Here is a 26,197-nt window from a genome sequence, read left to right on the forward strand (position 1 = left end):
ATACCAATGTACAGACATGTTAAGTGTCCTGCTTGAAGCAAGAGAAGAAAATTAAAAGTCACTTTTTTCAGAAACATTAGTAATATCATATCATTATTAAAAGACAACTCATCTGAACTCAATTTTACTGTAAAACCAAGTGTGTCCCTTTAAAAACCACATGAGAAAGCTCTTAACATGCAACCCAAACCCACATTCTATATTTCTTTATATAATATAAACTACCATATTAGCATTCAATTCTTTTGAACAGCCACACAAAATCAGCTTTACCCCGTCATAAAATATCATTGGCAATGGTTCTTTTAAGAGAACCAGTCCAACTTAGTGCCTTTATAAAATATTGCAGGCAATGACCCTTTAACAAGCCACATAAATGAATATCACCTCTTAAAAATGCCAAAGCACTAAATAACCCCTTAAAATACCATTAAAAAGAGAAGGAAAACAACATACTTTTATCTTCTTGGCCTGTTGACAACAGTTTCTTGCCTCCTTGGAGGAATCAATTCTTCCTCTCTTGTTTGCTGTTTTATTGCCTTGTTTTCAGTCCCCTAGCAGTGTTAGTCCTTTTATCTACTAAGCAGTTGGTAGCCTTCATTATTTTGATACCAGTATGGCTTTAAAATTTTCTGTCCCTTTATTGGCTGTCATGAGACTGGAACCCTTGATCACATCTCCAGGATTGAACAATTTAGCCACATGCTTTTGGCAGTCATGAGGAAAAGTGGCTTGCAGCATTGAAAGGAGATCAGCCTATCATAAAACTGTGCATCACCAAAACAGCGTCTAATCCTGGTCCATGCAGGCAGACAGTGCTACCTTCAAATTTAATAGTAATTGAAAAGACTTTTGCTTGTCTGTTTTGTTCTAATGACTGTATCCATTCTTTCCCTTCCCCATACATAGAGCCAAATCATGTGACATTTACTTAGATTGAGCAGGATTTTATGTCATAAATTGTTGCATTGACTTCAGTGGGACAAGTAGAGAGATTGAGTGAAGGTATTAGAATCTTCCCATAGTGTCATTGTCCATAGAGTGGAAATAGTACAGCAGGACCCACGATCAGGAGAGGAGGTTACAATATGAATGTTTATTTTGGGGACAGGGTCAGTAAGGTCTGAAGACTCCAGTGAGATTGGAACATTAGAGCAAGCCTGACATCTCTGACTAATAATCAAGTTTGGAAAATCCAGCAAGTGACTAGTTTTGAGAGGCCTCTCAAACATTTCAGGTGCCACATATATAATTGTGCAACCAATAAAAATAGCTTCTGTCTTAGATTTAGGTTGAAAGCCATTCTCTGTGGCCTGTTTATCATATTTACTCACGCTTAGTAGCATCTTACTCCACAAGTAGTCCCATTGAATTCAGTGGGACCATTCATGGAGTAAGGTACTATGCCTTGTCCGTAAGGTATCAGAAACTGCCTGTATGCAAATTATTATTGTCAGAAGGAGTTCAGTGGTACTAAATTACGGGTATAGTACAGCTTCATCAAAGCTAAGATGTCTATCAGCTAAAGACAGGACACATCCAAATTAGTTGTTTGAGAAGTCTAATATGAAAAGAAAAATTATACAGGTTGATACTGGAATGCATATTGGTATCTTTATAGGGTCATAAGCCTTCAAGCCAAGTTGTGTCCCTCTGTTTGAAATAAAACTCACAAGAAGGTCAGGAACTGTGAATTTCCACTTGTCCAATTTCCACTAATCATCATCTTGGGAGGGAATGGTTTATTTCCATCCATAGACTGCATGTGAAAGAGTAACCAATCCTCCCCCACCCCCACATAGGAAAATCACAGCTATTGTCTACAGAGGGTCAATGTATTTTTTGCAGAGATTCAGTGCATCTATGGTACAACCAGTCTCTCCAAAGTCATTCTGTTAGTTCTCTGACACCGCCTGAGCTGAAGTCAGATTCCACACAAGATAATGCTTCTAGCCAGAAGCAGAATAAAACAATGTTCAATTTTGTTAGTATAAGTTCTCCTTCTAGTAGTGAAAATGTTACTTAATGTGTGTAACTGAAATGCTGCAAAATAAAATGAGAGAGATGGGTTCACTGACTGCCTCCTGTATTGCTCAACAACGCCTTATATGGGAAGGAAGCCCCAGAGAATCATCTTTCCAGAGCCAACTCCATAATTCCAGCCTGAACCTCTGAAATATGGGAATCATGCATGGACACTTCAGACAGTTTTGATTGAGGGTGTAGGCTTTGGGGTATAGGCTCTGCCTGTTCCTTCCCACAAAATTTAGCCCATTTTGTGAATCTTCTGTGGTTTTCCTGCATTAGTACAGGAATGTCATGTTGCCCATGTCAATTTCTAAGGAGGTTTTAAAGTTCATTTTTGCTGTATTTATTCTACACTGTTTACAGAATCTTCAACCTCACTTTCTTCCAATCAATTTGTTATTGGGGACTGGGGGCGGGGGGGAGCTGAAATGTATCCCAGTGAAAGTTTATGGTTGGCATATGAAGAAAAATTCTATCTTTCATTGATAAAGTCAGTAAGCATGTTATCAGGTATTAAAGAATGGATTTAAAACCTATGCAACTATCAAAACCAATGAGTGTAGATAAAAGCAAACACTTCATGTTTATCCTGTGCAGATATTTATGGCAGTCTTGTTTATCTGCTCGATTAATGGGCGCTCACAAAGCCATAGAGCCATGTTTTTTCCAACATGCTTGGTGGGGTGTTGTTTTTATACTACTGTCAAGCATATGACACTACTGCCTCAACTGGTCATATAATGCACCAAACATTATTCATTCTCAGTATATATCTTTTCTGTTTCTTAGCCTTCTCTTGTTTCTTCCTCAATTGCTCCATCACTCCGCCCAGATTCCTAATTCCTCCCTCCTTCATTTTCAAAAGGAGCAAATTGCTTCCGCCATCCTAACCCTCCATTCAGAACTCCCCTGCAAAGAGCTCCAGTCGACCCACATGCTTATTTCTCTTACATACAATAATCCATTGGTGTATCAAATTGTCAGACTCCTTATTATAACCAGCTAAAATCATCTCTCAGACCTGATTCAGTTTTCAGATGGATCTGTCTCTAATCTCCTAAAATCTGGCAAACTCACCTTCCAGTGCTCTTCTGTAGCCTGAGTGAAGTGAAGAAATGGTATCGGTGAGGGGGGAAGTTGCACAGAGAAATATCAGTGAGGGTTTCCAGCAGCAGAAGAGCAGATCTGGTAGAGTGAATTTAAGATTTCATCCTAAAAAAAGTTTTTTGGTCCTCCGCACTGTTGGAAAGCATCTCTGATCCTCAGACTAGCTATGGCCATCCAACATTTTGACAGATGAAAAGAAAGACAACAAAGTTAGTCAGTCAATGGTGCTTGACAGTAGTGAGGGAGAAGGGACCTATGCATGAGCAGCAGACCTTCCCACAGTGTCTACAGGTCCACTTGCCAGATGGAGGTTGGTGCATATTCTGCTTCCTGGCTCACCTGCGGGCCTCAGCCTTGGGCTGTCCGTTGACTCTCCACAATGACTGCACAAGTCTTGACCTGGCTTCTCCAAACTGAGTGCCTGTAGGCAGGGTTCTCCCAGTTGTCAATGGGAATTCTGAATTTCTTGAGACCTTGCTTTGCCTTGTCACTGTATCAGAGCTTTGGCCTTCCTCTGCATTGCAGGTAGTTCTTGAGTTGGCCTTCAGCAGATGATCTTGGGACATATTCTACACATGTCCCAGTCAGCAAAGCCTTTGAGTGTCCAGCATTGTCTGCATAGAATGTAGGCTAGTTCTCTCAAGAATCTTATTGTTAATGATCTGTTGGTCCCAAGTGACTGCAAGGATTTTTCTAACACAGTGAAGGTGGAAGCTGTTCAGTCTCTGCTCCTGCTTGGAGTATATGACCCAGCTTTCACAGCCATAAAGGAAGGTACTGATGACACAAGCCTGATAACCCTGAACACAAAGGTGTCCATTTATCAGCTTGTTTCTGCAGACATGTGAGGTAAGTTTGCCAAAGGTGGCAGAGGCTTTGCCAATTCTTGCAGCAAGTTCTCTATCAAGGCTAACTGAGCTGGTTAGAGTTGAGCCAAGATAGCAGAAGTGCTCCATGTTGTCCAGAGCTTCATTACTGATGTGGATTTTAGGTGGGATGTTGGTGCCCTGAGACATGACAACTGTTTTCTTGATACTGATTACGATGCCGAACTTGATACAGTTAGAAAACAGCTCTGATCCTCAGACTAGCTACCTTACCTGCAAAACACATTAGGAGCAGCCAGTTTCCTGGAGTTTTCCACCTGGGAATGAACAAATACCCTTACAGTACTGTTATCTAAAGAGTTTTTGGATTTTTGTGTCCATAGCTGATACCTAGGCTCATTCTTCGCAGGCTTCTTGAAAATATCACAAATAAACTTCAGGTAACATTTTGAAAAGTCTCTCAATTACTTAGGGCTCTAAGTCCCTTTTCAAAAGTGATTTAGGTGCTTCTGTGATGATGATGTGTTTGGAAAATTTTACACTTTATCTCCTTTGGCCTGGTTCCTTTGTATTCTAATCCTCATCAATGGACTATGGATTTTGAGATATATTTTCAGACAGTCTGAGAACTGGTCTCTGTGCTTGGAGTGCAGTTTATGGACAAAAAGCAAAAGGCCACTTTTTTTGCTCATACAATTGAAATTTAGATGCATATTTCTCCCACATACAAAAATCCACTGGATTACCAATTTGTGTTAGACTGGGACTCAGGACACCTGAATTCAAATTGTGCTTTACCACTGCTTTGCTGGGTGATCTTGGGCAAGTCACTTTCTTCCTGGTGCCTTTAGTTTAATAGATTCATAGATATTAAGGTCAGAAGGGACCATTATGATCATCTAGTCTGACCTCCTGCACAATGCAGGCCACAGAACCTCACCCACCCACTCCTGAGATAAACCTCTCACCTATGTCTGAGCTATTGAAGTCCTCAAATCATGGTTTAAAGACTTCAAGGTGCAGAGAATCCTCCAGCAAGTGCCCCGTGCCCAATGCTACAGAGGAAGGAGAAAAAACCCCAGGAAAAAACCTGGAAAAAACCTCTTCCAATCTTCCCTGGAGGAAAATTTCTTCCTGACCCCAAATATGGCGATCAGCTGAACCCTGTGCATATGGGCAAGATTCACCAGCCAGCTACCCAGGAAAGAATTCTCTGTTGTAACTCAGATCCCACCCCATCTAACATCCCATCACATGCCATTGGGCCTATTTACCATGAATATTTAAAGATCAATTAATTGCCAAAATCATGTTATCCCATCATACCATCTCCTCCATAAACTTATTGAGTTTAATCTTGAAGCCAGATAGGTCTTTTGCCCCCACTGCTTCCCTGGGAAGACTTTTCCAGAACTTCACTCCTCTGATGGTTAGAAACCTTCATCTAATTTCAAGTCTAAACTTCCCGATGGCCAGTTTAGATCCATTTGTTCTTCTGTCCACATTGGTACTGAGCTTAAATAATTCCTCTCCCTCTCCCTCTCCGGTATTTATCCCTCTGATATATTTACAGAGAGCAATCATATCTCCCCTCAATCTTCTTTTGGTTAGGCTAAACAAGCCACGCTCCTTGAGTTTCCTTTCATAAGACAGGGTTTCCATTCCTCGTATCATCCTAGTAGCCCTTCTCTTTACCTGTTACAGTTTGAATTCATCCTTCTTAAACATGGGAGACCAGAACTGCACACAGCATTCCAGATGAGGTCTCACCAGTGCCTTGTATAACGGTACTAACACCTCCTTATCTCGACTGGAAATACCTCGCCTGATGCATCCCAAGACCACATTAGCTTTTTTCACGGCCATATCACATTGGCGGTTCATAGTCATCCTGTGGTCAACCAATACTCCAAGGTCCTTCTCCTCCTCCATTACTTCTAATTGATGTGTCCCCAGCTTATAACTAAAATTCTTGTTATTAATCCCTAAATGCATGACCTTACACTTCTCACTATTAAATTTCATCCTCTTACTATTACTCCAGTTTACAAGGTCATCCAGATCCTCCTGTATGATATCCCAGTCCTTCTCTAAATTGGCAATACCTCCCAGCTTTGTATTATCTGCAAGCTTTATTAGCACACTCCTATTTTTGTGCTGAGGCCAGTAATAAAAAAGATTGGTCCCAAAACCGATCCCTGAGGAACTCCACTGATAACCTCCCTCCAGCCTGACAGTTCACCTTTCAGTGTGACCCGCTGTAGTCTCCCCTTTAACCAATTCCTTATCCACCTTTCAATTTTCATATTGATCCCCATCTTTTCCAATTTAACTAATAATTCCCCATGTGGCACCATATTAAACGCCTTACTGAAATCTAGGTAAATTAAATCCACTGCGTTTCCTTTGTCTAAAAAACTTGTTACTTGTTTCCTTGTCTGTAAAATAGAGAGATGATCCCAAGTTTTGTAAAGTGTTTTGAGATCTATGGATGAGAAGGGCTGTATCCGATGTGGTGGTGGTATGATTGTCCTTCTTGGACCTGATCCAGTTTTCATATGTTAGACATCTAATTACCTATCTTGCATCCACAGTCAAGTAGCTAGACAGATATTAGAGTTGGAGGGGGGGAAAGTGAACTTTTTTTTTTTTTAAAACAGGAAAATTCATATTGTACCTGAAAATATCCATGCATGTTCACTAGTTCAATAAGTCTAGTAAATAATGGGGGAAGTGTTAATTCAATCATTTAATTTTAAAGAAATGTGAAATTGGTTTGAATACTATTTGTCAAACAACTTATTAACCAGTTTTATTTCATGCAGAACTACCACTATTTGTGCCTGCAATTCAACTATAGGTGCAAAAATATGGACGTGGGTTTTTTTTAAAGCAGGTGTAAATTGTGCCTGCAAAAGGAAGACCAGGCATATGCCCTTATACCCTTGAGTTGCATGCCCATCAGGTGGCTTCTCAACTGACTTGGATTTAACCTAAGTTTTTAATTCTTCAAAATGTATATTTTATTGTTGCAATACCAGTGTGCTTACAGCTGTTGGATGCTATTCCATTAAAATGACTGACTAGCTGTATTTTCCTATCTTTTCTAAGACAGCAGTGACCTACTTAATCCATACAGTGTATGTGCTGAACTTTTCAGAGCTGAAGTGAAAAACTGAATTGGTAACTCTACTCACAGGCTGCATCTGGAATGATTTAACTGGTTAAGAAGACAACATAATAGGTAAAATGAAGGAAAACTTTTTGGGGCTCATTCTCTTTTCACTTACCCCCGTATAAATCCCAGGTAACTCCACTGTAATAAATGTTATGCCAGTTCTAAAGTGGTGTAAGTGAATGGAGGATCAGGCCATTTGAGTTTTGGAGGTGACCGACTAAATCCTCAGCTGATCAAGTGCTTTGTTGAATGTACACAGCTTGCTCTCTAAATCTCTAGAGAATTTTATCTTTTTGAAAGAATATATTTTCTATTTTTCTGTCCAAGGGAGATAGTATAAGAAAATTTACCTCCAGCTTAAATCAATATTTCCCTTGACCAAACTGATAAACAATACTTAATGAAAACAGTGAAGAAATAATGGACAGCAACTAGGTCAGCAAAACTTCAGACAAGTAGATTTGTCTGTTAATACATTATGATGAAAATGTGTTTTTCCCTTTATCTGTGGTTTGATTTCCTAAAACAGTGTTGCTGTGGAACTACCCATGGGAAGCTAATTACAGTACATTGAAGTGACACACACCAGCACAAGCTGATCAACAGCACATTGAAGAGACCAGGTAGATGAGTAATATTTTATTAGACCAATTTCTGCTGGTGAGAGAGACAAGCTTTCGAAAGACTCCCATTGACTTCATTGAGATTTTGAATTAGGCACATAGGACTCTGCCCTCCTCCTCCTCCACCTCCCTCTGCACAACTGATAGGAGAAGGAAGAAAAATCCAGTAAAACTGTGCCTTAAGATACAAAAGAGAAGTTGTAGCAGTTTTATGGCATATTAATCCCTTCCCCCTAGTCCCTCCACAGATATACTGTTGGTCTCTGAAGTGGGAGAGGCTGTCACCAGGGAGGGAAATGAAAACACTGAGATGGCTGCTTGTGAAACCATCCAGTCTTAAGTAGCACTTCTCATCTGTAAAACTGAAAATTAGAGCTGGTTGAAAATTTCCTGTCAAAACTGTTTTGATGGAAAATTGGGTTTTTGACCAAACTAATTTGTGGGTTTTTTTGTGAAAAAAATTGTTTCTCATAGAAAATATTGACGTGAGAAACCAGACACATGAAAAAGCTAAAACTTTTTGACTCAAAACTTCTGTTTGGAAATGTGATTGTAGTGTCTCCCGGAAATTGGACTTTGGGTGCCTCTTGCCTCCGTTCTTTCCTCTGATGCAACATGGTGGCTCAGAAGGGAGACCGTGGTGAATCATTGGAGGTGTAGTTTGAAGCCCAATACATAGAGGAGAATTGGGGAATGAGGCATTATATTACAATTCCCATGAGGCACTGTTGTAGCATTTCTTAACTGCAGATTTTGAGTGTTCTGACAAAATAAAATTGGCCAAAATTTTTCATCAAAATGTTAATATTTTCTATGGGAAAACTTCCATTTTCCAATCAGCTCTACTGAAAATCTTTTACAAGGAAGGTAAGTATAATTTTCTCCATTTTATAGATAGAGATTAAGTGATTCGTCCAAAGTTGCACACCTCGCCACTTGGAAACCAAAGAAAAGATCCCAGGTTTCCAGACTCAGTCCATTGCCATTAACCACTGGATCTGCTGCCCCAGGCCTAAAAGTTACTTCACCATAAGACCATACTGATTTTCCAGCTGCATCCTAGGACTTTCCTGAAGACAGTTGGGGCTAAAGTATGCTGCCTCCCTTCATTATCAAATGATATTTTGCAAAAATCAGAAGTTTAAACATCTTGTGTTTCCTGGCCCTTATAAGTGAATTTTCCCTTACATGATTCTCCTTACATGATTCTCAGACAGAGTTATGCAATTTGACATTTTGATCCCAGGAAATCTCCCCCACCAGAAAAAAAACAACAACAACAACTATAAAACCAAGATGTTTTATAATCCTTAGAGGAAACCAAGCCTTTTAGCAAAATAAATAAATAAAAATTAAAAAACCTAACTTCCTGCTTCCAAAATGCATAGTACTCAACATAACTGATTTTGAGGATAATTGAACAGGGAAAATTTTCAAACAGTGCCTTAAAATTATAGACTTTATACTAAAAAATCCAAAAACTCTTGGATTACATAATATGAACTTTCATGTTATTCAATAACTGTCAAAATTTAGATTTGTTACCACTAATGGAGCTATCTAAAAGTTATTTAGTTATTCTATGTGTTTGCACTTTAGTAATCTAATGATTTCAGATCCTTTGGCTTTTGAAGTTGGCTTTTAAACTGCTTGCAAAGTAAATTGTACTTTATTTCCTTCCCAATGCATATACACCTCTACCCCGATATAATGCAACCCGATATAACATGAATTCAGATATAACGCAGTAAACCAGCGCTCGGGGGGGAGGGGGGGGAAGGGAGGGGGGGCGGCTGCATGCTCCGGTGGATCAAAGCAAGTTTGATATAACGCGGTTTCACCTATAACATGGTAAGATTTTTTGGCTCCTGAGGACAGCTTTGCATCGGGGTAGAGGTGTATTTTTGCTTTTGTGTTTGCCAACATGCCACATACTTATTAGATCTAACAGTAGCATTTACAATTTTTTATTGTTTTCTTATAAGTATAAAGAACCCATATCTGAACTAAAAGGGAAGAAAGTGTTCCTCAAAAACAACAGTACTTTATAACCTGGAAATCTGATGCACTGATACACAGGGGCCATTAGAACATACCAAGAAGCTTTGAAATGGCAAGAGAAAGAGAGTGCCATTTCCTTCAGAAAGAATTCTAGGAAACAAATATCTTCTGTGGGAGACATTTTTAAATGTCACCTGCAAAGGGTATGGTGGGGGAATTGGGGTCGTGCCCTTTATTATTTCTTCATAATGGATGAAAATGGTCAGAAAGAGGTTTTGGGTTTTAAGTAGTTATTTAAGGTAGGGGTGTGTGTGTGAGAGAGCAAGAGCACTTAATTAGTGAAAGAAAGGCATCAACGAGTCAGGAGAGTGAAAATGGTGTCACTGAAGGGCAAAGGGCTTTAAAATATATCTAGTAGCTTTGAAACGCTTTTGTTTGCTTTTGTTAATGCCTGTTTAACATTTTGGCTAAATGACTTTCTTTTCCCCTGAAGATTCAGGACCTCCATCCTTTCAATTAACATGCTAGCGCTCTCTATAAACATGATCTGAGACTTCAAGTAAGTCTTCCAGCAAATCCAAGAATGACCGACTTGACATTCCTAATGTTTCTGAAGGAAAAAATAATACAAAGAAGCCTTAAACCCCTCCCTTCATGCCTGCCTCATATATCACAAATAATGGGGGGGGACCCAAAGGGAAGTGGAAATGATCTAAAAAAAACCCTTTGTAATCCATCTTCAAATGAAACTTTGTCTCTTCCTCTCTTTGCCTACTCCACACTTCTGCCAAAGGACAGTCCTATTACATTTGGTTTTGAGCCCCCTCTCTTGAGGGGCCTGTAACAGGGAAGTTACCCTGCTCCTAAGAGAAAAGGCTAGGCTGATTGGGGAAACAGCCACAGCTGGTCCTATAAAAGGGCTGTGAGCCAGGAGCTAAGTCAGTCTCTCTGTAGCTGTGGAGAGAGAAGGGCACCTGAGTAGAGTAGTGCTGGGGAAAGGCAAGAGGAGCTGGGGAGCTCCAGCCTGGTAACTCCCCAGGCTGCAGGCCTTGTGCAAGGCCTACAGAGGTACTGGGGTTGCAGAGGTGTAGCCTGCAAAGGCAGCCGGTCCAACCCCCCACTTGCCAATGATGAGTGGTTTAGACTGCAGTCTGCCCCAGTGAGCAGGGGCTGAATGATGACTGGCAGTAGCCACTGAGGCAAGGTGGGGATAGAGGGTTGGGGGTTCCCCTGGGAGGGGAGACCCAGAGTGTGAAGGCACTGCTAGGGGGCCGCACCCCAAAGTAAAGGAGCACCGGGGTCCAAGAGGAACCTGGAGGCCAGCGGCAGGCAAGACACCGGCCAGCGAGAGGCACTCCATATGCTGGAGAGCTAATTCCCAAGATGATCAGCAGGAGGTGCTGAGGCAGCGAGTCTTCGCATGGCTACAGGGCCAGTACTGACTAAGCATGAAAAAACAACTTCCTTCCATTTGTTTTCTTAATGTCAGAGTCAATTCTGGTGGCATAGGGAAGGTTATTCTTCTGTTGAACACTGTTTTCAAGTTAGAGATCTTTCAATAGCCATCAACTTTCGGAAGCACGAGATTAAGGAAGAACAATCATATATGGATACAGCTGACATCAAGATATCATTTGTATTTCACATACTTGTGTTCATCAACTTATTTTGCTCTAATACTCCCATAAAGTTTCAAATAAAAAAATTGGACTACCTGTGGATACCTGCATAATCCCAAGAAGTGTCTCCATATCTGCCTACAAATAAATGTTGTAACAGATGAACTACAACAGATGATGGGCAATACACAGCTGATTTGCATTGCAAGCATAGTGCAGAACAGCTAGTGTGAATCTGGCATGAGAAATATACCACTTTATCCTCATTATACTTACATTTGCAGATATTCAGGAAAGACTTTAATTGTAGCTCTTCAAAACACTTCTCCTATAGAGCAAAACAGGTAAATTGTTACCTTTCAGATGGTTTGGTGGACAAGTGAGATGTTCAGTGTATAGTTCAGTTCAATTTTACAAAACTCCCTGTAATCAAAATACTGTCTTTTTTAAATCAGCAAAACTAATAATCTTTTCAAACTGAATTTAGTTCTCATCAAAGGTTATTGGCTTTGACAGCTCTCAAACCCAAACTCCCTTTGTTCTTAAAACAGCAGCACAATCTTCCTTACAATGCTTTCTCAGTGTTGTTCAACTGGCCTAGTGAAATGACCCCTGGAAGTTGAAGACATGATCAACATACATACTCATTCAGCCTGTGGCCTGTCTGTTCACACTGATAGCAAGGGTGAAAATAGCGCTAGTAAGGGTAGTGGTTGTGTGAAGTGAACATTTTTTCATTACACCTTGACAGCTTATGTGAAATTAGTCATTGGTCTATCAATGAGACATTGTTGACTAATAGCTCGGATCTAATTTGGACTAATAGCCAAGCCCTCTCAGAGGTCCAGAAAGGCCCAGGCCACTTCCAGCTTTTGAGGCCCCTAGCCATAATAAAAATAAAAAAAATATGACATGAAAACAAAATAAGGCACCAAAAAAAAGACATAATTTGAATATTTTTTTATTTAACAAATGCTTTTCTAGCCTTTTTCTGTGCAAATGCACTAATTATTGAGGAAAAATCTAGCTTTCGTGTAATGTCACAGTTGATATTAAGCATGACGAGCCCATTCAAATGCTCTTGTCCCATAGTTGAATGGTGATAGTTCTTTACCTGCTTCAACACATGAAGGTGCATTCACCTGAAGCCCCTGATGCTAGCAAACTGACAAAAATACACAATGCAATTGTGATATTAGGAAACACCCCAGGAAGTCCAAGTTCAAGTATTTATTGAAGCAATTCCTTTGGCTTGCAATCAAATTTAAAGTTTGTGGAAAATATTTGTTTGAGGAAGATGACCCCGTCACTGAGATCTTTTGAGATTTCTTTGTTGTACTGTTGCTGAAATTGCTCAGCTGCAGAAAGTAGATCTTCATTACTCAGTCTGTTGAACTGCCAAAGAAATCCAAAAAGGGTACAAATTAGTCACAGTGACTCAAATTGACCTGTAAGACCTGATTGAATCGAGTCAATGATGACAAGGAAGACATTGACCCTATAATGCTGCTCAGCATCAGATTCAGTAGGTAAGTTGCGATTGGTGGAGAACTCCGATGAAATGCTAATATTCTGAGCTACTAATTTCGACTCAGTCAGGATCACATCCTATTATTCACAAATCTGTTGAATGTCATTGATAAGACTTTCAGTGTTATCCCTCTCAACATCAAGTGTAGCGTTGTGTGCTTCAATTACCAGATTTGTTTGGCGGATCACTGTAAGTAGCTTCATCCACAAAGATGACATCAGAATGCATTCAAATTTGGACATGTGCTTCTGAATAGACTGAAGTTTGGTTCGAGCCTGTGCTATGAGATTGAGAGATTCAAGCTCATTTGAAAGCCTTTCTCGCTGAATTCAAATGCTGTGCAACTGGTTGAACACCATCAATACATGCAGACCATCTAGTTTTGGACATCCCATGCAATGGAACAGGAAGATATTGCTTCAGAATTCCCCACCTTTGTGGACTGCTACTGAAGATATTGTACATTTACTGAACAGTTCCAAAGTAAGTAATCGCCTCCTTGCACGATTGAGCACAGTCAACACCTACAAGTGTTTAGTGTGTGGCTTCCACTGCTGGAGAAAATACAGTTTGAATTATGCTCAAGCAGAACTGCCTGTACAACTTTGTACTTCCCAGCCATATTAGATCCATTGTCATAGGCTTGACCAATGCAGACTTGAAAATATAACTTAAAACCTTCTAGAATTGCTAGTACTCGAGCAGCAATTTTTTTTCCAGTTTTTCTTGTAAAATTATCAAACAAAATAAACCTTTCTTCAATTGAAAATTTTGAGCTGTCTTCAATGTTAACATAATGAATAACCATAGTAGTCTGTTCCTTGTGAGAACAATCTGGAGTGGCACCAACAATGATTGAAAACTACTTGGCATTTTGAATCTCATCAAGATTTGTTGTTTGTACGAATGACCCACATAGCTCAATAAACTCATTTTGTATGCGTGTGGAGAGATAATGGACTTGCATGCACTTTTGACTCTCTTTCGATTCTCGAACACATTTAACATGCTCTGATAAAAATGGGTCATATTTGCTGAGGAGCTCAACTATGCATAGAAAGTTTCCATTTGCACAATCGCTAATATGTTCACTGGAACCAAAGAAAGCCAATCCCTGCTCAGAAAGAAAAATGATAACATTCAGGATGCACTCAAGAAGTTTCTTCCAGTTATTAGTTTCTGTAAAGACTTAAGTCAATAGTAAATTCTCAACTGAACTTTCAGCTGATGCTGTGCTACTGGCTGATTTCCATGCAACATAGTTTTCTTTGTGTGACGTTGAGCTCTCTTGTGATGATATTCAGTCTTTCAACTTCCCCCAACCTCTGTTGATGCTCCATCCTGATTGATCAGAGAGAACTGATGTATTTGAAGCACTTTTGTTCAAAATGAAGCAGGGTGCACAGTACAGAGATTGTTTTTCCATACTCCAGCATAACCAGTCTCTTGTGCAGGTCTCACCATTTGGAAGAGTTTTTGTCAGCAAACAAGTAGGGAAAGCATTTCAGCACTTGTGGAATGTTACTTGGAATTTCAAAACAAATAATTTTGAAGAAAAGATTGCATTTGGGCAGCATTTCTCTTGTCAATAATTCCCATGTCACAGTCAAACCTGTAGTACTCATGAATTGCTCTTGCTGTGTAAGATCTACATCTTTCTGCTGCGGTTGAGTTTCTTGATTGTACACAGGATCTTATGCTGCATCTGTTACTGTTGGCACATCTCCTTCTTGACTACTGTCCTCATGTTCAGGTATTGGCATTGAAATATCACCTGTTGCAGTTGCAGAGTTTTCATTATCTGTAGCATTGTTTGTTGGGTAAGGTGTGTTTTCCAGTGGTTTGAGAAATGAAGTTATTGGCTTTGAGCTCTTAGCTGCTGCTTCACTCAGTTGTTTTCGTCATCTCTTGCTTGCACCACTTTCAAATCTCCTCTTCATAGTGATCTATCTGGTCAATATGTAGCCTATCTACACTTGAAATATTCTACTGCAAATAAGTAGTTTATCTACACTTGAAATCTTCTACTGTAAACATGTACACAAAAACTGAATGGTACACAAATGCTGAAAAGACTTAAAATGAAGGCATACTAATAAAGAACACAAAATGAAACAGGTTATTATCCTTTTCAATTAATCAAACTCAAGCATGCAAGATATAATATAACAGGCTGAGCTGAAGACAAAGGGATGACATATATATGTATATGTGTGTATATATATATATATATATATATATATATATATATATATATACACAGTAAACACAGACATGGATACAGACAGAGGGATTATATCCAAAAATTTCAAATGTGTCTCCTCACAAAACTCACTGTACAAGATTGTCCTCACAAATTTTAACCTTGAATCTGGGCCTATAGACTACGAAATCCTATAATGAATCTGATGGCCAAGCTAGGGTTCAGCCAACCAACCAGTCACCTCCTTTAACTACCATATGAAGATAATAATGAGGAATTCTCACACATAAATAATTCCTTAGTCAACTAGATGTAAAACTATAAAGACAATAAAATGTAACAATTCTCTACCTTTCAGCATGCATTTGGTCCAACACCAGCCACTAGAAGTGCTTTGTTCATATAATCAGCTGATCTGAGAGGATACATTCATCATGGTCTAATCTTGTGCCATCAGAACTGATATATTTTATTAATATTTATGAACATTTTAAACTCTTTAATATGACAATCTATATCAGTTAACAAAAAAAAATTGTCTTTTAGCAAATCACATCTCTTTGCTTAAATTTGCAGCTCTAAACTGAGAGAGTATTTCACATTTTGGTCCTATAGGGATGTGCATAAAAACAAGTTGCAAAACTGATCAAATGCCAAAAAATTAACAAGTGTCTAAATCAGAGACCCCCTTTGAGCTTGAGGCCCAGGCCAAATGGCCCTCCTGGCCCCCTTTTTGATTGGCCCTGCTAATAGTCAAGTATGAGCTGCATACAATTCTAGGAAGTGCCCCTACTACTACCGCACCCCTGTCCATGGACACCTTAAAGGGGGGAGTTGCACGCAACAGATATGAGGATTTTGGGGACAAGGAAGGCGATGAGGTGGAGGAGCATAGCACACAACAGGCAAGCGGAGAAACCATTCTCCCCGGCAGCCAGGAACTGTTTATCACTCGAGCCAATACCCGTCCAAGGCGGGCTCCCGGACCATGAAGCCAGAGAAGGCACCTCTGGTGAGTGTACCTTTGTAAATATAATACATGGTTTAAAAGCAAGCATGTTTAATAATTAATTTTCCCTGAAGGCTTGGGGTGCATTCATGGCCAGTATAGCCCCTCCTTTCAAACGGCCAACCCAAAGGGTGCTTGGTATGGGAAAGGATGGCGCTGCTGTTTGAAACCATTCCCACATGTTATGAAGGTTGAAGAAGCCAAAAGACTCTGGCTTACCATGGCTGCCTGCAAGCTGAATTCTGTTGCCCGGCCCTCTGTGTGTGATCTCTCACACCAAACCGTCAGGCCCTCAATATAAGAGGCAAAATGCGACCTTGTACCGAAAGCATATGTGCTATGTAATGTTAACAGCTTGGTTCACCATGAAAGATCTACCCTTTGTTCTCTAAAATGTGTTTTTTTAAAAAACTACTCTCCCTTTTTTTCCTCCTGCAGCTGCAAATGTTTCAAAGCTCTCCCTATCATCTCTGTCCCAGAGGCTAGCACAGATAAGAAGGTGAAAAAAACGCACTCGCGATGAAATGTTCTCTGAGCTCATGCAGTCCTCCCGCACAGAAAGAGCTCAGCAGAATGCGTGGAGGCAGACAATGTCAGAGTCCTGGAAAGCAGAGAATGAACGCGAGGACAGGAGGGACGAGTGAGATGAGAGGTGGTGGGAGCAAGATGAGAGGTGGTGGCAGTGCGATGAGAGGAGGCAGGATGCAATGCTGAGGCTATTGGGGGATCAAACTGATATGCTCTGGCATCTGGTGGAGCTGCAGGAAAGGCAGCAGGAGCACAGACCGCTGCTGCAACCCCTGTGTAACCACCCACCCTCCTCCCCAAGTTCAATAGCCTCCTCACCCAGATGCCCAAGAACGCGGGGGGGACCTCCAGGCACCCAACCACTCCATCCCAGAGGACTGCCCAAGCAACAGAAGGCTGGCATTCAATAAGTTTTGAAGTGCAGTGTGGCCTTCTCCTTCCCTCCTCCCCCCTCCACCACCCCATCTAGTGCTGCCTTCCTTCCCCACCCCTCCCAGGCTACCTTGGCAGTTATCCCCCTATTTGTGTGATGAATTAATAAAGAATGCATGATTTTGAAACAACAATGACTTTATTACCTCTGCAAGTGGTGATTGACGGGGGAGGGCGGTTGGCTTACAGGGAAGTAGAGTGAACCAAGGGGGCAGGTTTTCATCAAGGAGAAACAAATAGAACTGTCACGCCGGAGCCTGGCCAGTCATGAAACTGTTTTTCAAAGCTTCTCTGATGTGCAGCGCGCCCTACTGTGCTCTTCTAATTGCCCTGGTGTCTGGCTGTGCGTAATCAGTGGCCAGGCGATCCCTTCCTGCAGCTGTCCAAACAGACCAGAGTTCCTGAAGATGCGAGCGTCATGCACCTTTCCTGGCCATCCCACGTTGATGTTGGTGAAACGTCCCTTGTGATCCACCAGTGCTTGCAGCACTGTTGAAAAGTACACCTTGCAGTTTATGTACTGGCGGCCAAGGTGGTCCAGTCCCAAGATAGGGATATGGGTTCCGTCTATGGCCCCACCACAGTTAGGGAATCCCATTGCAGCAAAGCCAGCCACTATGACCTGCACATTTCCCAGAGTCACTACCCTTGATAGCAGCAGCTCCATGATTGTGTTGGCTACTTGGATCACAGCAGCCCCCACAGTTGATTTGCTAACTCCAAATTGATTCCCGACTGACTGGTAGCTGTCTAGCATTGCAAGCTTCCAGAGGTCTACCGACGCTTGCTTCCGAACTGTGAGGGCAGCTCTCATCTTGGTATTCTTGCGCTTCAGGGAAGGGGAAAGCAAGTCACAAAGTTCCATGAAAGTGCCCTTAATGCATGCGAAAATTTCGCAGCCACTGGGAATCCTCCCAGACCTGCAACACTATGCGTCCCACCAGTCTGTGCTTGTTTGCCTGGCCCAGAATCGTCATTCCATGGCATGAGCCTGCCCTGTTGCCACCAGGATGTCCAAATTGCCAGGGCCCGTGCTTTGAGAGAAGTCTGTGTCCATGTGCTCATGACTCTCGTCACTGCGCTGCCGTCGCTTCCTCACCTGCTTTTGCAGGTTCTGGTTCTGCACATATTGCAGGATAATACACAAAGTATTTACAATGCTCATAACTGCCGCGGTGATCTGAGTGGGCTCCATGCTTGCCGTGGCATGGCGTCTGCAGGAGAGCAGAGTTGCAGCGGAAGCGGTGGCTAAAGACGGATGCCACAAGAATAGATATTTATAGAGAACGACGAGAGGACCTGCAAGGTGGATTCATGAGAGCAGGAGAGCAGAGTTGCAGCGGAAGCACCATGTACTTTTCCCTTGGAAGAACACACGTACCCGGGAGCCCATGACAGACAACATGGAAAAATTCGCTATTGAGACAATAGCAGCAGAGCAGAGTTGCAGCAGACGCGGTGTATGATGACAGTTAGGAGTCCTACTGCACCATCTGCTGCCAGCAGCACCCAGGACACTACACAGCGGTGCCGGTGAGCTAAGTTGAGTGGGCTGCACGCTTGCCCTAGTATGGTGTCTGTGTGGAAAAAAGGCGTGAAACGATTGTCTGCCATTGCTGTCACGGAGGGAGGTGAGACTGTTGACATGTATCCCAAACCACCCCCGACTATGTTTTTCCCCATCAGGCATTGGGAGCTTAACCCAGAATTCCAATGGGCGGCGGAGACTGCAGGAACTGTGGGATAGCTACCCACAGTGCACCGCTCCGTAAGTCAATGCTAACCACTCTGCCGACTTAATGCGCTTAGTGTGGACATACGCAATCAACTCTATGAAATCAATTTCTAAAAATCGACTTCTATAACATTGACCTAATTTTGTAGTGAAGACATACCCTCCTGAATGCAGTTGTTTCCACTTTGAGGAATATCACACAGACCAGAGTTGCTATGCTCTTGCACTGTGGACACAATGACAGCAGACACCCACAGCATTTTTCCTTTGAGTTTAGGTATAGTGCCCAGCTATTTATTTCAGCTCCATGTAGCAGTGTCATTCTTTCGAGAAATAAATATGTTAATCACATTTTATTTTTCTGTGGTTTGTCTGAATTTTATGTTTTAAAGTTTCGTATGGGTTTGTTTTTTTTCAAATTGCACTGTTTTATTTCTATTTTCTGTCCAATCTTGTTTTTCCAACCTATCTTTCTAATATTTCTATCTGTCTGTGGAGCCCAATCCTGCCAACACTTAGTAGCAATCACTGAGGTGAGTATGACAAAACAGTGCTGACACCAGTAATAAGAGTTTGGAGAAACGGACCTGTACATAGTTATACTAAGTCTCTCAAGGTTTGGTGAAATCCTGCTTCTTGATCAGACTCATTTAATTTGCCACTTTTGAAGTACTGTCAGCTACTGTATATCGTTCATACAGCTAATTTGTCCTGTATGGTATTCATTAAGTAGGTTTTAAACGAAGTACCAATCAGCCTGCAAAAAGGGCTATGAATTAAACTGGCAGTTTAATTCAAAACCCATTTCTGCTGAGAAAATATACAACCATAGCCTCTTTTGAGCGCTGATAAGCACTAGAGGTTGGCTGCAGGTAATAGGTTCCCCATATAGAACATCAGCAAAGAATGTGTAATTATTTGGAAATGGTCCGAGACTAAAGAGTTTGTAGTTCATCTCTCTAAAAGTTTACTGTGCTATTGATTTAGTAGTGTACGCTGATTCAGTTGCTCCATGCTTGATGCTACTGCCCTCAATTCTATTTTTCTTATCCTACTGCACTAATATTAGCAGAAATCCTAATGTATATGGCCAGCTCCTGAACTAGACAATACTACAGAAGGACCTTGTTTTGCTAACCATAATCACAAGCGGGAGTGCTGAAACACTTAAATAGACCCATTTAAGTAGGTAGAACTACCAGCATGAGTAAATACTACATAGTGTAAGGGTTGCATAATTTGCCCCCATGTTATTCGATGTAAACCAGACTGTAATATACAGTAAATTTCCTAAAGAAATCTTAGGATCATAAACATTTTCACATGATAGATGGCAGAAAGCATTAAAAATAATTAATTAATAACCTTCATAGAGGAACAAGCATTTTCAGTTCCTCAGGCTAAAGCACTTCCCAGAGAACTTCATAAACCAGGACTGACTCCCACAGATTCAATGGTAATGGATCTAAGCTCATGCTGTGGCCATGGTATTTTGCTAGGCTTTTTTGTTGTTGTTGTTGGTTTTGGTTTTTGTTGAAAAGAGGTATAAAGAAGAATTATTTGTTAAATGTGACATATTTTTAGATCCTCAGATATGCTTTCAGCTCTTGCATTCAACATTACCAAAGGTCAGGATATTTTAGCAGTGATTTGTATCCTTTTTCTTTTCTTTTTTTTTTTCTTGTCAATTAGGGTTTACCATTCTGAAGTAGCAGTTTGTGCCTAAACCCACATTGATGGAAAAATTAGCTAGCTGCAATATGTTCGTATATTTATTTCAATATATCTCCTTGGAATATGAAAATGATCATATACAATATGAAACCATATTAAAGTCAGTCTTTTATGCAGAAGGAGTTTGGATTTTGCTTAATGCAAAACATCTAGGACATCATTATCAACAAAGTCACGAAAGCTTATGCTCAAATAAATTGGTTAGTCTCTAAGGTGCCACAAGTACTCCTTTTCTTTTTGCAAAGTAGGAGTTGTCATTGGTAAACCCAAATCTTCCACCTGTGACTAGAAAGTAGCACAGCTGGGGGAGAACAGGGGGAAGCATGGTAATCAAAGGCTGCTCTGAGCAGTAACACTTCACAACTGACTGGCAGCTCACATATTGGTCTACAAATATCAGTGTCTGGAGCATTGTGCTAGCAAAATAAGTATGTGTAGCCACAAATGTGCAACAAAATCTTTGAGGGTGGGGTGTGGGGGTTGTCTACATACATCTCAATGCAGGCTCAGAGCTGGTAAGGGTGCATGAGACTCATAATAGGCTCATAATAGAGTGTACAAGACTTCTTTCAGCATGGAGTCCCTATCAACCATGGGTTGTAGTTTGATACCCCATATGGGTTCCACTGTGGGATGGTAGATAACAACTAGAGGTGTGTAGCTGGAGGGGGTTTTCTTTGTGTATTGAAGCAGTTTCTTTCGGGGTATTTGGATGGCCCATTCCATGATGCAATCTACTTCTCTGGTGGAGTGTGTCCTTGTTTGATGAAGGCTGTTTTGAGTGGGTGAAAGTGTATATCCCAGACTTTCTTCTCTGAGCATGTTCTGTGGTACCTGAGTGCTTGGCTGGAGATAACAGATTTATTTTTGTGTTTGTGGTTGTTACTGGATTTATTAATGTAATTTATTAGTGTTGGTGATCTGTCAGTATCTTGTACTCGATGGAGACATCCTGAAAGAAATCCTTCCTGAACCCCCTCTTCTGGCCTTCAGATAACCCTCCCAACCTCTCCAAGTTCATCATCAGAAGCAAGCTCCCCCCAGACCAGGACACACAAACTCCCAAGAGGTGGCCAGAACAAAAGATGAAAAACCTGCAGACATATCTCCACTGAATTATCAACATCCCCCACAACACATCTTTGAAGATCCATGGATCCTACATATACCTATCACGACATGTGTTATACTTCTTCCAGTGCACTAAATTCCAATAACAACTAAGTGTGTGAAACCAGACAATCATTACACTCTCGAATGAATTCAGACGGAAAAATGATAAAAGACAAAAACACCCTATCACCTGTGATTACTCTAAATCACAAAGTGATCACTCTAAATCTGGCCTCTCAGTCCTCAACCTCACACTTTCAAAAGACAAGCCTGGGAGTTTAAATTGATAACTTTATTAGACACTAATAATCATGTACTGAACAGAAACACTGAAGTTAGGGCGTATTACAACAATCTATAACCCACTAACAATGTCCTGCCCTCCAGCTGCTTTTCCTACCTCCTTTTCTTCCCCCCATCACTGGAGTGTGTTAATGGACACACTTCACCTTGAATGGTCCCTTGAAATATGACTGTTTAGCATAAGCAATTAAATCTGTTCCATCTTGGATTTAGCTGTGACATTCTGAATACCTTTCCCAGACCTGAAGAATATGTGTGTGTGGCTGGAAAGCTTCTCTCTCCCCCCAACAGCAGTTGATCCAGTGAAAGATATTACCTCACACATCTTGTTTCTCTAGCACTTTGGATCTGTATGACTGGTACACGAGACACAGTGCTTTACACACGCTTCACAGAGAATGCTGTGTAGCCCCCTTTTTTGCAACTACTTTGATGTGCATTTTTTGACAAATTCATCATATTTTCTTCATGCAGCCATGAGTTTTTACATTCCCTGCGGGTGATCATACGGCTGTGTGAGTCAAACTGGAATACATTTTCTCAGTTGTATACTTTATGTTCTGTTAGTTCATAAAATCCTTCTGTTTTCCCCTTTCCATTTTCCCATTCCCATCTTTTTTGTATTTTGTAGCATATAATTTAAAAAAAATATTTTGTTTTGTTACAGGTTTTTAAATTTATGCCATGGTCCTAAATCTCCAGTAATGTGTTAAAGTAAGTAACACATTCAATTCAAAGAGTTTAAAAATGCAATAGGTTGAACAATCATCATCCTGAACCCACAAGCCACAGTTATTTCTTCTTACTCATTCCTTATTTGATATGTTGAAGTCTAAGGTGCCTGTTGGTACCTGATAAACTGTTCTTTACCATTCCAGAACTTTAATTTCTTTAGCTAGTACAGCTGGCCCTTCATTCTGTGGCATTTATTGCTATTTATTATTTGAAACCCATGTACATCACCAACTACAGGTAAGGATGTGCTGGTGAAGTCTAATTTTATATATTGAATATTCATTGATAAAATGGTGGTGATGTGTATATCTGCCAGCACTTTATATATATATATGATTCTGTCTCCCATCCTGGTCCCATCCCAAGGGTATATATGTAGGAGGGAGTGATTATCCCACAGAAGCCAAGCAGTGTTTCTGGTACATAAAATTAAAAATGACTATGTTTTGCTGCTGTAACATGGGTTGCTTTTTAGGGATTTTTTTTTAAAACGGGGGAGGGACCTGTTTCTCCATTGCCATGCATATTTTTAGGCATTTACACCAGTGCAAAGTGGTCAGATAATGCTACTTTAATGATTAGCATAACCGTTTGCATCCATTTTACATTGATGTATATAAGCACAAAAGGTAAAGGGCAATACACAATGAGGCCCAAGAGGTTTTAAGTAGAGCGGGTTGGAAATTTCCAATGGAACATTTTCCTATCAGAAAATGCCAATGTGTCAAAATCAAAACATTTTGTGGAAATCTATTAAATTAATCAAATGTTTTGACAGAAAGAGGCAGGTTTCCAAAGGAAACCTACCTGGCCTCCTGCCAGCTCCCCTGCCTAAAGAGGTGCTGCAGAGCTGGGATCCTGGGAGCTTGAGCCAGGCTATCAAGGCTTCCAGGCTCTTGTCTTCTGAGTAGCCCATGTTCTGGGTAGCTTGAGTAGCATTGCCAATTTCTATTTGAAAAAGTCAAATTGGAATGTAATTTTAAAATGAAATTTTCAGACTCTCATGTTCTTTAGGAAATCTTGAAATTGCTAGTTTTCATTCCAACATGAGACTTTTTTTTATTTGCTATTTCCCATACAATGGGAATTCTGATTTTCCAACCAGCCTTAGATTTAAGTTCCCTTTCATTGAAGCAATAAGTATAGATCATAGTTCATATCAAATCATGGTTTGATGTCCATAGTTCATTTAAACTGTCCAAATCAGCTAAACATGACCCAGGTCAAGACTCTTCACGTTCTTAAAACTCTGTGACTCTTCCTCAGATTTCTACTTCTATCCCATGGATAGTCACATCTCTTCCTTGTCAGCTTTGTCTTGGTCTTCACATGACAGAGGTGTTACCAAAGAAGATGCCTCCAGACTAAACCTGTGACTTATTTTTCCTGTTAGTATCCATCTCTTACTAATCTGTTATATGGTTTCTTCATTCATTTTCAGTTTTAGATGTTGCATGAAGTAGTCACCCTTTACTTTAAGGGTACACTTCTAAGTAGATAATGGAAGGCTAAGAAATAATTAATAGAAGTTTTTAATGGCTAATCAATTGTTACACAGTTCAACAGATCAATTGGTTCTTAAAACCATCCCTAACAATTTTGGGTAATATACTTATAATCATCAATAGGACATACAACTCATGTTGTAACATGCTTAGAACATTTTGGTTGTTTATTAACACTATAAGCTCTTTATAAATGTACTCTTATAATATAGTGTTACCTTGTTTTTCTTAATAACTAAACTACACCTATTGTGGCCTCTGGACATAGATACAAAGAGACTTGGGTATTTAGGGTACATAGTGTAGTCATCTGAACTATGATAATGTCATTAGCAATAATAAATAGGTCCTTGTAATCATTTCCCCTGCCAACCCTCTGACCAACCTCCTCCCTGGTAGTCTCTTATGGACAAGCAAGAAAAAATAAAAAAAGTATTCTACAGGTCAACAGTCAACCACTGTCAATGCATTTTCATAAACTATGAGTGGAGGTCTGAGTTACTCTATGTTATAGAACTATATAGAAGCTCTTCTACTATACAGTTCTCTGGAATACTGAGTTTTGGATACTCTACTGAAAAAAAAATCTTTTCAGAAGGTGCATCCATTATAATTAGTGCCTATGTTAGCATTATTAAAATCCAAGTTGATTCTTGTTAGGGTCAAGGGAATGGTTAGCAAAGGACAAAATAAGTGTCTGTAATATCAAGAAAAAGGAAAACAAAAGAATTCTTGAAAATCATTCTCAGTGAGACATCTATCTATTACAGAGTGGGTCCCATGGATTACCATTATTGCAAGGAGGAAAGGACAAAAAAATCAACTAATTAGATTTTATGCAAAAGTACTTGACAGAACAGCCCTAGAAATGTTCATTGTAAAAATCTCTGTAATTTGATATTAACACTGTGTGGATAGAACAATGAAATTTCACACTCCCTCCATTTTAGTTGCTGTTTATTTTTTTTCCTCCCATTAAAACTTAATCTTCAATCGCCATTGAGTCAATAAGGATTTGTTCAAGGGCTCAGGGCATATTTTGGGGGGCATAGTGGAATATGGGTTGGTTGGTTTTTTTGCTATTGCATTTATGGGTTATGTTAATTTCTCAGTTGTATTATGTTCCTTTGTGATATTCCTGGATGGATTGTGAGTTGAATTATTGTTAGGCCATGTACAGCTCATATATAAGTATATTTTATGTGAACTCCAAACAAATACATATTCTGAATATAATTGGGCTGCATTGAAACATTTGATTACATGGTCAAGATTCAACTAGAGAATACTTATGCAGAAAGCAAACCATTCCATATTTGCTGTGTTTTCTTTAAAGAGAACTGAGTGCCTACCAAAAAAAAAAAAAAAAATCAAAATTCAAAAAACAGTTAAGGTTGCTAAGGGATATATATGAACTTATCTATCACATAAATCCAATCACTTAAAAACATGGAAATGAAATGTTAAGAACATCATACATCTACACTGCCCACTTGATAAATAAAACCACGTTTTTCTTATCAAGTTCAGAGAGCTGCATATTTATCACAATTCAATAACCTTAACTGACCTTTTAAATGTAAAATTGGTTTTAATATCTAAATATTTTATTAAGTGATGCTAAGTGGTAAAACAAGATAAAATATAAATTGACAGACATTTTTGATAAAGAATATATATTTATAGTTTCTTGAGAATAATATAGCATCTGTAGTATCAAAGGAAAAGTGTATGACATTGTTGATCTATGATGAAATTGTGTCTGTACAGCTGCATTTGAGGCTGATCATTATGTCACTAATGTACACTTATATTTACGATGCTTTTTTCAGATGGATTTTGTGTTCTGATTATAGTCTGAGAATATTGATGAAAGAATAGTATTTGTTTTATATCTGAATTAAATTTGTATTATGATGGATTTTTTTGTGCTTTATCAGAATAATGTGTTCATATTTATCATACAGCCAGTGTAGAATTTATGAA

The 26,197-nt window shown here is 40.0% G+C and overlaps 1 long non-coding RNA gene across 1 annotated transcript in view; it reads left to right on the forward strand.

Annotated features, from left to right (window-relative positions):
- The window catches only part of LOC142073108 (uncharacterized), a 129,735-nt gene that overhangs the window by 98,253 nt on the left and 5,285 nt on the right, over positions 1-26,197 (forward strand). The window contains exon 2 of the long non-coding RNA XR_012669793.1: positions 7,670-7,763. This is a non-coding gene — a long non-coding RNA (uncharacterized LOC142073108). The remainder of the gene's footprint in view (positions 1-7,669; positions 7,764-26,197) is intronic.

The sequence above is a fragment of the Caretta caretta genome, chromosome 8, assembly GCF_965140235.1.
Source record: "Caretta caretta isolate rCarCar2 chromosome 8, rCarCar1.hap1, whole genome shotgun sequence".
Classification (NCBI taxonomy): domain Eukaryota; kingdom Metazoa; phylum Chordata; order Testudines; family Cheloniidae; genus Caretta; species Caretta caretta.